At 40.1% G+C, this 15,225-nt stretch overlaps 1 protein-coding gene across 3 annotated transcripts in view; it reads left to right on the plus strand.

The window, feature by feature from the left end:
• The window catches only part of LOC101478566 (beta-1,3-galactosyltransferase 1), a 214,066-nt gene that overhangs the window by 81,349 nt on the left and 117,492 nt on the right, over positions 1 to 15,225 (plus strand). For all 3 annotated transcript variants that reach the window (XM_004570407.2, XM_004570408.2, XM_004570409.2), the window contains exon 2: positions 5,967 to 6,022. The gene's annotated coding sequence lies outside the window, so the exon portion shown is untranslated. The remainder of the gene's footprint in view (positions 1 to 5,966; positions 6,023 to 15,225) is intronic.

Here is a 15,225-nt window from a genome sequence, read left to right on the forward strand (position 1 = left end):
ACATGATATTGGTTCATCCCTTGAGTTCAGGGGTTTTTTCATGATAATTGACCAGATTGTAATGTCTTTCAGTGGACTGTTTGCATAATTTTACTCTCTGTGTTTTTTTAGGATCTTAATGCTTTCAACTTGTCAGACCATACACAGGCTCTCTGTATTATAAGCACCTGTTTCATGGCTAGCAGCACCAATTATTAATTAGGATTGTCAATAGGATGAGAAGACAAATGATAGTGATTACAGATGTGTCTACTGGCCATTAGATCATTAGCAGAGAGAAACTGATTCCCTAATGAAAACATTACTCTGTTTTTCTGTATTTTGTGGGAATCATCTCACTGAAGCCATTTCACTCTTTTTGTTACTTAATTTCCTTTTGAAGGGCAGCAGTTTATAGCTGTGAATCATGTCTGTTGTAATCACCATGTCTCCATTAAGACAAACTGAAATTTGATTGGCAGTTCATTCTGAAAGGTCAGAGAAACCCTGAAGTACTGGTGGATTTGTGGATTCAGCTAAAGCTTTTATCTCAAGAAAAGTCAACCATAATGAGTTTGACTTTGGCAACCTCAACTTATGATATCCAGATATAATTTATGTTTAAAATATATATTACATGTCTTCCAGAGCGGGGATGAGAGTTGGAAAGACCAATTGAAACACCCTTACAGGAATAATCTGAGCTTAGATCATTGGAAAACAATCAAAAGCAGTGACCCAGGGCTTATTAAAGCTAACAGGAAATGTGGTGCTGAATACAGCAGGTTTTAATTGGCATTAATTCCTCTGTTGTTTCTTTCTTCCTTGGTTTTTAAACAGTTGGGCATTCAACAGTGCTAGGCACTGCTTTTCATATATGTCCTTGTCACTTTTGAGGCTAATTACTGTTGACTTCACCATAGTGCATATTTTCACATGCATATTTGCTTGACATATTTTACCCTAAAAATGTGCAAAGAGCTAATTCTAAATGACAGAGAAAGTTAAAGAATACATGAATTGTAGCACAAGTGGAAACAGTCTAGTAGTCTGGCATGATCAGTATAGTACTTTACTTAGAAACCACAGCCTATGAAAAACAGATATAGTCACTATTTTGACCACAGCCATTTCTTTTTTTATTAATTGATTTACGAGTTAGAAGTGACTACATTTGGATAACAGTTTTAGTGAATGACAGCAGGCATGGTTGTCAAGCTGCACAATCCCGTGAATAGGGAACATAACACACTTTTTAATGCTATTTGGCTGGGCATTTAGCTGACTTTGATGCCCTTTCATGGGTTTTGGAGCCAGCCTGAAGTTAGGTTTTAGTTAGTGTAACTTTGTCTTCCCATTGTCTTCATTTTTCAGCCCAAGTTGCAACTTGGTTAAAACTTAAATATTGGTGCTATGTTAGTGAATGTTTCTCTTAAATCTCTTAAAGACCCTTGAGTATCATCTATCCCGATAGCTAACTTTTGGTTCCTAGAATTTCTAAAAGTAGAATGGGAGGTCATGTCCTAGTTTGGAGACAGACACTGACGCTCCACTTTTAAGATTAGGAGTGAAGTTTTCCTTTTTGACAAAGGTTGTAGTTAGAGGTGAATTGGGTGACCCAGAACTATTTCTTATGCCTGAAGTATGCTTCAGTGGGATATTTTTTTGACGTCACCAGAAAACTCCTTTTAACCCATCCATGTAACATGACCTGCACCACTGGAGGGGTCTCTGCTTACGTCGTAGGTTACAACATAGATTTTCAACACAAGTATAAATCAAACTTTTGTTGTCCTGCTATAGGCTAAGGCTCCCCATGATGCACTGCATATTTTTTCTTCACTCTCCTTATACATTTATTTAACACTACTGCCTCAGACAACAGTCGGCTTGGAACTACGTAACCATATATTTCATCTTTCTTACTGCAATATACCAAAGCTTTTTTCTTTAAATACAACTGTTGCTTGTAGACATTTCAACTCATCCTTCCTCTATCCTTGGAAGTAAGTGAAGTTATCCCAGGAACCCTCAACTAGACTGTCACTGACTCCAGCTAGTGGTTCTTGTTCTGCTTTGCAGTCTCTGTTAACTTAGCATAGCAACAGTTCTAGTTAGAGTAGCTCTTAACTTACAGCAGCTCTTCAGAGCTGAACAAGCACTATGGCCAGCTGTATTCCACGATGATGAAGTAAAGTCCACAGTGGACTCTACAGAGTGGAGAAAAGGGTATGATTGGTCAGCTGGTTAATAGGGAAGCAGAAGATGGTGTTTTATTGGCCACAGAAACAATCATGATTACACAACAAAAAATCTAACACGAAAATCCTATTTCAGAGGACATTTTCATTGGGCCCTTATTCTGACAATTTCTTTGCTCAACACAAACAACACGCAGAGTATATTCAGGTAGGGTCGGGGCATTCTCATCAGTCACATGACCTTAGAAATGATTCCTACAACAGAAAACCACAGCTGAGTTGTTCTCCCAAAGGGGGAGAGAGATACAAACTGAAATGGTTGTTGGCAGCACAAACTAAAGGTGCATTTGCTTTCCCTTTATTATTCCTCGTTGTTGAATAATTAAGACCCACTGTTATTTCTCAGCCACCCACTGTAATGATAGCAATAATTCATATTATGCTGATTAGCACAGTGACGGGGGGTGGTAATGCATTGCAAATGGCCCGTTTTTTTTTTCTTCCCAGGCATCAGAAAAATTATGTTAATGGAAAGCAGAAGAATGATTTCACAATGAGGCAAATGTATTAGAAAGAAGTGTGAAATAGCTTCCATAGTAAGGCACAGCTCCACCAGTAGAGCATATATAAAAGGCGATAATAAGTGCATTATTATTATTGAAAGGTACAAGGTGACTGCTAATCAGCTGACCCACTGGAACTACTGCAAGCATGTTACGTGCGTGTTTGTTCACACTGTGAGAGATGGTTTTTGGTGCATAAGTGGCTTGTTAATGGAGGTATGTGATTACTTCAGAGCTGAACTGACAGCTCGGTGTATCTAAGCTCCTATCGAGTGACTGACTCAACACGACGGCTGAGACAACCCACTCAGGTTTGAGGGCAGGAAGTTCTTCCCAATTACTTCTGCTGCTTCCTGCCTGTTAGCAGTGGTAGTGACAGGCCTCCATCCTGACTTTGACGTGGCGCTTCCTCTCTCCTATAACCTTGACAGCAGTGTGACAGTAACTCCGTCGTGCTCTCTAGTGCAGGGGTCGGCAACCCTGGGCACCCCAGGGTTAACTGAAGGGTTAACTGATGGTGATTTTTCGTTTTTATGGGCCGATGGTTTTTTTTGTTTGTTTGGTTTCTTTTGTAACGGTATAAACAATGAAAGGTGGTGGATTGGCCAGATAACTCAGTTGTTTGGTGGTGGCTATGCCGGAGCTTCCACAGAGGCCAGCAGGTGGATGAGGGAAAGGGGAGGCAGGAGAAGGAGAGATCCGAGGCGGCCGCTTGTCAGGTGACCTGAACTTCAGGTAAGAAGTTATGACCTGCAGTCTATCTGGGTCAGATATAAACCAAGTTTAGGTGGAGTTTATTTTCGTTGTGCTGACTTTTTACAGTCAGTTACAATAACTCGTACTGCGTACTAGCTAGCATGACAGAATTTCTATACAGCTGGGTGGGTGCTATGATGTTACTGATAGTGAACTTTATTCATAAGGTTAGTTAGTAGAGTTGCCAACCGTCCCGTAGAAAGCCTAATCGTCCCGTATTCAGAGAAAATATTACGCGTTTTGAGCCGAAAAGGAGCACAGTTTATCCCGGACTTCAGCTAGAATGGAAAAAGATACAAAGCTGGAGTTATTCTGCGTCTTCACGCTGTCAGCTGCCTCTTCTTCTCTCATTCTCTCCCTCTCCTGTTGCTACTTCAGTCGGGAAACTGATCAATGATCGGCTGATCGGCTTTTGTCTCGTTTGTTTATCGCCCATTTTGCACCAGAAAGAGGAAACCAGCGGATGTTGCGCTAAACAACAGCAGCACGTTTAAGCTTGATAAGCTGTTGTTAGAATTTATTTAATATTACTTTCTAGTATCAGCTGATGTTTGCTGGAGCCACAGCTGTAAAGCTGCTGGTCATGGTATCGGTTTGGATATGTGGTGAGAGGGAAACATGAAGATGAAACCAGGAGATGTCCTTACTGAATCATCAGAGCTGAACAGGTGATGGACAAACAGGTTTACATTTTAGGTGACATGAAATCAAAATCAAATCACTTTTATTGTCGCATCACATGTGCAGGTACACTGGTACATACAAGTGAAATTCTTGTGTGCAAGCTCCACGAGCAACAGAGGTGTGCAAAAATACAATAACATAAGAACAAGCAAAATATAAGAATGGGTAAATCTGAGAATTATATGAATAATATATGTACAATATAAGAGTGTATGCGCATTACTGAATGTGTATACTAAATATGTATATCTACGTGTGTGTGTGTGTGTGTGTGTCTATCTATCTATCAATCTATCTATCTATATTTTTTAAAAATTAAATGGAATAAACAATAAAATAAAATATACAGAGGTTGGCAGTTGGAAATGTGCAAAACAAGTGGCATTTATATACAGTATGGAGTGCATAGTGTTGAAGTTCTGGTAAGTGAAGGTGAGGTGTCTATGAAGTGTTCAGCAGTCTGATGGCCTGATGGAAAATGAATGTATGTAATGAATACAATATCAGGGCAAATAACAAAGTCCATGTATGTACTATTCTCTTAAAGGTAAATACTGTTGTTAGAGATTTATTATTTTCATTTTAGAGTTACTAGCTGTGTAGTTCTGTAGTAAAAGATGGAAATATCTCAGAGACCACCAGAGAGCTGAAATCATGAGTTGATAATTAACTAAAACTGAAGCTGAAGGGATTTTAATTTGATTTGAAGTTTGATTTTGGCATGCTGTTTTAATAACAACAAATAAATACATTTGAGGACATCACCTTATGTTCCTGGGCTGCTTCATTGGGAAATGTTGACAATTCTATGGATGTAAATATTGACACGATAAAAGGTGGACATAGAAACTGTGATGTCATCCATTAGCTTGTTAAGTCCCAAAAGCACATGCTGGGTAGAATATTGCCATCAACGCATTTTACAGCTGTCAGCCCTGCACTGAGTCATGAGTATACAACATACATGGTTTATTTTCACCATGTAGTACCTGCCTACTAAAATGGGAGTGATGAATGTGGTGAAGGAGTGATTTCAGACACAACAGGAGGACATCCAAGCAGGTCATATTGATGTCCTGTGACTGAAATATTTCCTTTTCACATAATTTTCAAATTAGGCTTGTATTACTTGGTGCTGCACACCGGGTAAAAGAAAACATGAAAGTGTTGTGAAATTTACCATGTGCAGGCTCAGCATCTGCCACTGAGGCTTATTAATCAATTGAAAACCTTAATTTGATAGGAGAGAATTTCATTTGACCTTTTCCGGGCGTGAGTGGGTCTTGAATGATAAGTTCTCATGAAAGAGCATATGCCGATAAATCCCTCCACTTTCTCCTCCTGTTTGTTGCCACAGTTAGGGGAGATAGTGCCGGTGGCTGCAGCATACTGATCAAGCATTGGCTGATTACACCTAGAACTCACGTCAAGATCTATTTGAGTTCAGCTGAGACTTTACATGAAGGAAAGCGTTTGTGTGTGCACAGTTTAGAGAAGTGCAAGCTGATTCTTTGTTTTATTTTCTGACAGAATGGGTTCAGCTTTTAAGTAAATGAAAATTCATTTATTCAAGTTAAAGAGATTCTTTTTAGAGATTCCCGGTGATGTTTCAGCCTCAATAAAACACATTATTTAAAATGTTAAGACTTAAGTCTGAAAGCCACTCATACTCCATGCGATATAATCTGCCATTGTCCTCTCCTGTATACTTTATTTCTTCAAGTCTCATTACATCGTCTGACCTGCCGCTTTCTCTCTCTTTTTTGTGTTTTCATTTTTACAGGGATGTTATGAAGAGACGGGGCACAAATGACATTGGATGAGAGCCAGCTGTGGCAGGTATGGTGTGCTACACTGACCTCAGCTTCCTGTCCGTTTGTCAAATTGCTGCTCACTCATGGGTGTAGCCTGTTTCTGGTTTTAAAAGGGTTTCCATAATAGGCAGACACAGTGGTGGTGTATTTCAGAGCTTTTGGCTGGAAGAAAGCCAAAGGGAGTTGAGAATTGAAGTCTTGAATAAAACCTATTGTTGCTTCTGAGGTTCACCGGGCCAATCTTGCTGTTTGATGAAGCAGAGGCTTTATCACCCCTGCATGCATTTAAGTCTCTTGTGTTCTCTTTGTCTTCAAAGAGAATGACTAAATTAATAATTGAAGAGAAAACACGGTGTGTGGTGCCTCCCAGTATATCAATTTATTTCTCAAGACATTCTTGTCTCCCTGTACTGTGGGGCCAGAAATATTAATGCACTGCATATTATAATGATGCATATATGGATAAAAGTACAAAATGTCAAAATGTTACAAAACAAGTGCAAATGTATTTTGTTACTATTTGTAGGTAGAAGTTTACGTTACTTTCTACTCATCAAGTGCATGAATTACACAGTGATTTTGGGCTTTTTCTTTGATTTCTTTGAACTGTTATTTTTCAATGATCAAATAGCATACATCTTTAATGAATTAAAAAAAAGAATTTTGTACACAAGTTTGAATTTATTTAGGATTTTCTCTAACACATGCAGGGTAAAAAGACTTCAAACAGCTCAGATATATGCTACACCCTTCTACAATGTCCTTTAACTTAAGTTAAGAAGCCAAGGCTTCTTAACTTAATTATAACTGACTACATCTGGTAGCTTCTCTCAAAGGTATAAAGGGTGATATTTACTTGTTTTATTCATGTTGTGTCGCACAAATCTTTTGCTATATAAATATTTTACCATTGTCACATCCAAAATCCAAAATCCAAACGTCCATTGAAGTCATTGAATCTACAGCAATATAGTTCTAGCAAATTATAATAATGGATTTATTTGCCCTTCTTTAAACACATCACAGACTCATACAGGCACCCCTCCAAGAGAGGGGCCTGCTATCAAAGCCAAATTTCGAGGAGCAGGTTTAAATCCTGAAAAGTAATTTGATTTGATGAGATCTCAGTCATCCTAGGTGATAACACTATCCTAAACCCAATTTTTGGAGAAGGCCAAAATAGATGTGTTTTTTTTTCTTTTGTTTTTAGAAAAAAAATATTAATATTTATTGATTGGTTTCAGAATTATTCTCCTCTAAATGCACAGTAAATTTAGTGGATTAAACTTAATTTCCCTATGAAAGGTAGTAAGGTGGAGTATATTGGAAAAACGCATCTAAGCCCACAGTTTGTAACTGTAATTTTTAACTGTACTGTATTCACATTTACAATACTACTACTGCAGTAATAATGCGTGAATGTCATCTCATGGCACATCTGAACATCAGGTTTGTTCTTACCTTTATTTTGCAATCTGTCTGGTGACAATACAAAGGTCTGGATCAAGGCTCTTGCTTTGAGTTCTTACTACTGGGCTGTGCACTAAGTGAAAGAATGAGGAAAGTCTTGTAATAAGAAAAGCAGAATGCTTCTGAGTGCACTGAAGTGATGGGAAATATATGTTCCCATCTGTTAAGTACTCAACAGATATAAGGAGTAGTGCTAAATGAATGGAGGCAGTTGAGTTAGAAACATCTTAAAGAGATGATACTTCCTTCAATGTTCATTTTGTTATTAGCCATCATAACCATGACACTTTGTCTAATAATTTTCATTAAGTTTAAATGGTTATGGTGTAATTAGTCATAACATAAGGATTTTAGTAAGTGATGAAATTACTTTTAATGTGGCTTCCTTGCAAAATCAGTGTGCTGCCCTCTTGCCATCACTGTTTCCGCCTTGTGTCTTTTTAAAAGAAAAATAGGTTTGAGATTGAAAGCTTCTTCAGAGAGAGAGAGTGCAGTAACAAAAAGAAAAGACTGGGAAGAAATATAGATGCTAGTAAATGGCGTCACTTTAGAGACAATATGAGGTTTATCTGAAGTTCACTTTCCTACAGTTTGGAGCTATGTGAAATGGGGAGCTTTTCCCCATCTTCAGCCATAATTGTGGTGAACTAGTCTATACTGTTATTTACACTGGGTGAAATCAAGGCTACCTTTGACCAAATAAAATAACTGTTGTCAAATATACAGCCAGAATTATTTAAGTCTATTTAAGTCTAAATAAAGCCTGCAGACGAGCAGTGAGCAGTAGCTAACATTCTTTAATCCAAACACACAAAGACAACAGACAACCAAGCTTGATGGAGCCCCTGCATGTCCGCGGGACAGACGGTCAGCAGAGTCTCCCTGAGCCTAGCATGGCTCTCAGTTAAATACCTTCTCCAGGAACAAAAGGCAGTACACAGCTGTTTCACACCTTAAGGTTCACACTCTCTTGCTACTTCCCAGAGTCCTCGAAGAGACAAAAGACTCTGGTCTGCTTCCCCAAACTTCCTTACTACACCCCCACCATTTGTCTTCAGTATGGGTATCAGACATGTTAAAATCCAGTGGCACCAAGGCATTATACAAAAATAATGTGATTAATACATAAATGAAAGAAATTCCTATACAATCCCACCCTTTGATTCAAATTCAAATTTTTATTTGTCACGTACACAGTCATACACAGTACGATATGTAGTGAAATGCTTGGACAACTGCTCGTGACCTAAAGAAAACAAAAAAAGGAAAGGCTATGAATAAGATAGGAAATAAATATGCAAAATTAAAAAGGGTAAATTTAACTAGGAAGGAATAAAATATAAATTAAGGTTAAAAATGAAATAACTGTACAACACAAATTAGAATGAAGGGTAAATTTAACTGGGAAGAATAAGATAAAATATATAAATTAAAGTTGAAAATAAAATAACTGTACAACAAAATACACAATACACAATCTAGAACTATATAAGAATGTATGAAGAAATCTAAATATAAATAAATATATACACAATAACAGCAGCTGTACAAGTATTAACTGGAAATGAAGAATATAGTGACCAGTGTTGTGCAAAAACAATGTCCAGAAAGTCCAGTGTGTGTGTAAGAACCATATGTGTGGGTCAGTACTGTGTGGTGGTGTGATTGAGAGACCGTATCGCCTGCGGGAAGAAGCTCCTCCTCAGTCTCTCTGTGTTGGTCTTCAGGGAGCGGAATCGCTTTCCTGACCTCAACAGAGAGAACAGTCTGTTGTTGGGATGGCTGAGGTCCTTCACGATCTTCCTGGCCTTGGTCCAGCACCGCCTGCTGTAGATTGAGTGCAGGTCAGGGAGCTCGGAGCGGATGGTGCGCTCAGCTGACCGCACAACCCTCTGTAGAGCTCGTCTGTCCTGCATGGTGCTGTTCCCGAACCAGGTTAAGATGTTTCCCGCCAGGATGCTCTCTATGGTGCACGAGTAAAAGTTCCTGAGCACCTTGGAGGGCAGTTGGAAGTCTCTCAAGCGTCTGAGGTGGTAGAGACGCTGTCGGGCCTTTTTCACCACGGTGTTGATGTGACAGGACCATGACAGGTCCTGCGTGATGTGAACTCCGAGGTATTTGAAGCTGTCCACTCTCTCCACTGGGCACTCGTTGATGACGGGGGTCTGGTAGTTCCTCTCCTGCTTAGTGCTGAAGTCCACTATCAGCTCCTTTGTCTTACTGACGTTTAGAAGGAGGTTGTTCCTCTGGCACCAGTTCTCCAGATTCCTAATCTCCTTCAGGTAGGCCGTCTCGTTGTTATCAGAGATCAGGCCCACCACGACGGTGTCGTCAGCAAACTTGATGATGGTGGTGGAGCTGGTAGTGGCCACACAGTCATTCTTATATTCTTATATCACATTAAAACCAGAATTTCTTTCCTGACATTCTGTATATCACATCAACATTATTGTACACTTAAAGGAGTTTCACACTGTGTATCCTCACTTCACTGTTTTCCCACCACCCTTTGTTCATCTTTAATCTTCCCCACAATCTAAGCTCTCACATGCAAATGGCAGCAACAATGATACAGAGGAAAGGTCTTCTCCAGAGTGTCAAAGTACTTTGCATGGCAAAGTGAAGCAGCATTAGGTGGTCATTCCAGTCACGGTCATGGCTCCTGGTGTCTGTGCCGTTTACAGAGTCATAATTCCAACGCTGATCTCCCTCTGCGCTGTCACCTTTGGAGCTTGGCACGCTCTCTCCATTCCTCGATTTCTGTTCCAACGCGGCTGTAGGTTTAAGGCAGAGCACGTCGTACACCTTAGTTGTCTTCCTCAACTTCAACGGCGAAACTCTTTCATTTTATTTAAGATTTTGCTGTTCAAAATCTCCTCGTGACAATCCTTTGGAAGCCCAGTGGTGCAGCCCACTGTCATTTGTCTGCTGTCCTACAGATGGTTCCTGCTTCTCAATGGTCCTCTTGAAGCCTTCTCTCATGGTCATGGTCTGCATCTGCGCCTCAGTCAATCCTTCCATATCTCTCATGTCGCGGTCTCTGCAATTTTAAAATGAAAACTTCCCCGGAAAACCCTCTTTTGCCCTCTGTCAGCTTATCACAATTGGACATGCACAATGAAGTTGTGCATTGTCTGTTAAAAATTCCCAGGGCTTCTCCCCTGGAGTAGTTTCACTCCAGGCCCTGTTGTAAGAAAAAACATTAGCCAGTGGTGTGTCCTGCTGTAAATCATGTGATTAGATCCCACGATTAACCCTTTGCTGTGGAAAAAGTGATGTAGATGTTAACGCTGCGCATCTGTATGCACACTTTCTCACAGTGACCTCTGCACTGTAAACAATACAAGGTCATGAATAACACACCGCTGGTAAATTCACAGACACAGAAAGTGGCAATTAAAAGGTTAAATCAGCACGGCCCAAAAGCTCATGCAACCTGTTGCTGTCACCTTTCTGCTCCTGTAAAAAGAAACATACATACATCCACCCTTTTGTCACTGTCTAGGTGGAGGTGCAATCTTGCATACTGGTGTCCAGTCAGTCAACAGTCAGTCCCCATTTTTTATTTGCTGACAGTAGAACCTCTCGTGATGCAATAAGTTTCTACTGCCAGCAATGACATCATTTCAAAAAAAGAAAAAACAATTTAGACTGGATTACCTCGCTGAATCCTTTTTGACAGGGACTTGTTTTCTGATTGTCCCAAATAAGTGGCTTTCTCCCGAGCCCATTTTAATTTTGGAGAACCTCACTTGCGATTGGTCAACATGTTGTGTAGTGCTTTCGATTCCGATTTTGCAGGCCTGCTTGAAAAAGAGAAAATTGCCAAGCAAAAAATCTCAGTGCACTGTTAAAATCAAAAAATATGAAGGCCTCTTTTTAGAAGTTGTCTAAGCATACTCTTTTAGAATAATAGATCAAAACTGGCAGGTTCAAAGTGGTACCAAAGGAAAATGCATCAGTAAATCTCCAAAACACACCTCACACAACAGCAATATTCTATTAGATAATGAGTGTTTGTTTTCCCCCATGTTCCCAGCTGTGTGTCATGATAAGACCTCCCTCACACATCAGAAACCAGAAACTCAATAATCTATTAGTCTCCACTCATCTGACCCTCCTGCAGCATTCTGTTCACCCCTGCAATGATTCAATCATCCCTCCCCAAAAATAATACTAGTTCACTAGTCTATGTATCACTTCTTAACCCACTAAGTGAACCGGACAAGATGATGGTAACAGAAGTGCATGCTTAAAATACTGTTTGATCTTCATGAGCTTCATTGCATGTGTGTTTGTGTTAGTAGGATTAATGCATTTTTCTGTTTGTGTAATTTTTGTGTACCTCTCCTCTTTGCGGTGCTCCAGACACTTTTCAATTCTCCATGCAAGGCAGTCGTTTTTACTCCCAGTTTCCTAAACCCAAATTTCATTCCCACACTAAAACAGCCTTCCTCCATGTCCTCCCCTGCTCCTTCCACTGTGGTGTCATCTCATCTCCCCCCCTTGCAGCAGTCCAGTGAGAGTCAGTTGTCTTTCAGCTTTGTCCTGTGTCTTTAACACTCTCATCTTGCCATTTTTGTGCCGAAAGTGGCAAATGTCCAACTCAAGCAGTCTTTTCAAAGGTCCATTCACACACAGTGAAGGTGCAGCTCGTTGGAAATGCACATCCATCCATCCAGTCATGATGATGCCATTTTTCTCCTTGCTGTCGCTGTCTTGCACAGCTGCTGCTGCTGGACCTTTTCTTCACTGCTCAGGATGCTGCTGTGAGCTCTTGAGATCCATCTCATTGGTCTGGAACTGCATTTCTTGTCTTCAGGGAGAGATTCTTGGAGCTTGTGTTCTCAGGGTGACAAACACATGGAAGTTAAGCTGTAAAATAATTCAGCCAAAACTTGGCTTGAGTGTTTCTAATCATGTTAACCTATAATTTGCTTCCGACTGCTGCGCGTGGAAAATTGATCCGGGTCTGCTCTTCACCTGCAAGTGACACACTGAGACATTTTGATCATTCGTCTCCCTACTTGAAACAACACATCTCCCCTCTCTGGTTCTGATCTCCCCTTTCTTAAAATCCCAGAGAGATTTTAGTTGTTCTACGTTGAAAAACACCAAACCCTCTTCCTATTTTTATTGCTTATTTTTATCAACAATTCTGCTAAAAAGAAATTTTTCGTGTGTCCACCCTAGAGGAGCTGGTGGCCTGCAGTACCACCTTCTCCCTCTAGTTGGAAACAACTTTTACACACATTTCTACACTCCTCTCTTTTTTTTTTGTTTTTGTTCCCCATTTTCAACATTTTGTAGCCCCATTTCTCACTGTTTTTACACACACATCAACTTTTCCCACACAACCATTCTCTGCAATCTTACACACCACACATTTACTCAATTCTTACCATACAGTCACACATTGAGTTTTGTCTCTGGCCGCCCGGTGGAGCGCTGCTACTGGATCTAGATCCCATATTTACATTCAGAGCGTCCCCTGCAATGGCCTTCTTCCCTTACCGGCAGAAAAGTGCTAAAATACCGTCACTCCACACACTGTATTGTGCAGACATGATTATCAACGGTGGACTTGAACCACCGTTCCCTGTGATGGGCTGGTGTTTTTGCAATTACTCTGGCAGACGACTGCTTTTCTTTTGCACAACACAGGAACCGAACACAAGCCTGGGGACTCGAACCCCAGGATTTTCCCTCCAGAGACTCAAACTCCGGAGCAGCAAGCATTTCACCGCTCGGCCAGACAAAAAAACTCCTCATAACTGTATACAAAGTTAGCTACAACTCACCCATCTGCAGCAGTCCCCTCAAAATCGATGATCTCGGTGGTAACTGAAACACACGGCTCTGTGACTCCTCCATTTCCTTTGCTTCAACAGCTGGTAGGACAAAGGTACCTTTTTCCTCAGGGGTGATCAGCCCGTCCACGGAACCGTTGTTCAGCGATCACACGGACCATCCCATCCTCGTCGCCATTTTGTTGTGGAACAGTCAGTCTGACAAGACTGCGTACTGTAAAACAGAACAGACAGGTTGCTGACATAGGATTCAAGTGATTGCTTCAGTTTTTCAAGTCCACTGGGGCTTTTATATCAAAGGCAGTTGCTATTTCAACTTTTAACTAAATTCAACTTCATTTCAATGAAAATGGGCACAAATTAAAATATTAGATCAAATAAAACCAGTGTGTTTCATGGCCGTCTTCCCGGCTTTCTTCAGAGTTATTGATAAAATAGTTCAATAAAAGCCAGATTTTAGAAAGCTGCTGTGCTGACTTCTAGAACTATAGAGCTAACAATGAAAGGTCTATAGAGCCTTCAAAATGTGGAAAATCATTTTAACTACTCACTTCATCTGGACTCAAGAGGCCTATTGGAATTTGTACTCAGCTCAGGTACTGTAGGGTTGACCACAGGTTTTTGCATCAACTATGCTGGGTTTGGTCTGACAGTGCTGAGATCACCCCGGGTCTCATTTTTGATAATTAGAGTTTGCATTGGTTCAGAGTAGTTTAAATGAAGTCTAACATTTTATTTTATTTATTTTATTTTATTTAGCTGTGACAGTTTTGCTGTGCAGTGATGTTACCAATGATGGTGAGACAGGCACATATTTTTGTGTGCTTCGCTTTTCTTTCTTTCTTTTTTTTCGTTACAGCTTACAAAAGACAAAATCTTTTTACATAATATGTTTAGACGTTTTTATTGGGTCACGCACATTTGGAAATGTCATGGCACTACAACGGAGCACTCTCAGGTCGCCAAAGAAGCACATGAAATGAAAAAAAAAAAGTTATGATTGATGGAGTGGAATTCAAAATAAACGTACTCTTTTACCATGGATCCTTTCCCATAATGCAATTCTGTAGCGCATTAAATATACAGCCACGTCTTTTAAAGAAGTCCCTCCCCTTAGTCTGTAATGCAGCCTAAAAAACTCCCTACATATTTCTAACCGACATAAATCTAATACCAGCTGAGTTTAAAAAGGTCCTCCAGAGCCAAAGGAGACATTATACAGCTGTTTTCACAGGCTCAGTAGGCTCATGCCAAAGTGAATTTCAGGATGTGAGATTTCACTATTAACCCCTGCCACAGTTGCTACAAATTCCACAACGCGCTTGTGGCCAGTGGATAACATTTGGCAAAATTTTGTTTAAATAAGACATCGCTATCAGCCGTCATCCTGTATGTTTTTCTTCACACTATGCTACTGTCTGCAATATCCTGCAGAGACTTTAAACAGTTAGCATACATATGCCAGATGCTCCATGGAAGCTAAAGTTCAAATCCCCTGCATATGTGCACTTCCCTTAGCGCCGCAGGCAGGGACTGTGTGAAAAGGTCAACTCTCACACTGAGTAAAAGAAAGAAATGGCTGGCTTTCATTTCCCCTCACCATTCTGTTTTTAGACGTTGATGCAATTCAATGGCTGCTGCTTACTCCTACTCATCTAATCACCACCAAATTAATAAATTAGTCGTATTTCTAACCAGCCTATATTTTACAATTTTCATCCTTGAAGATTATTTTTACGTTACGGCACGTTTAATTGTAGCAGTTTTTCAGCTGGACACATTTTGTTTCTTGCTGCATTATGATATTCCAAGCTCTAATTACACTGAAATGTCATTTTCTAAACCCATCAGTGAGGACAGCTCCAAGAAGAAACTCTACTCAGTAGTAGTAACCTAATTGAAATACAGGAGATTAGAGAAACACATCTGGCTGCGGTGGATGTTGGAT

This window comes from Maylandia zebra, linkage group LG23 (genome assembly GCF_041146795.1).
Source record: "Maylandia zebra isolate NMK-2024a linkage group LG23, Mzebra_GT3a, whole genome shotgun sequence".
In the NCBI taxonomy this organism is placed as follows: domain Eukaryota; kingdom Metazoa; phylum Chordata; class Actinopteri; order Cichliformes; family Cichlidae; genus Maylandia; species Maylandia zebra.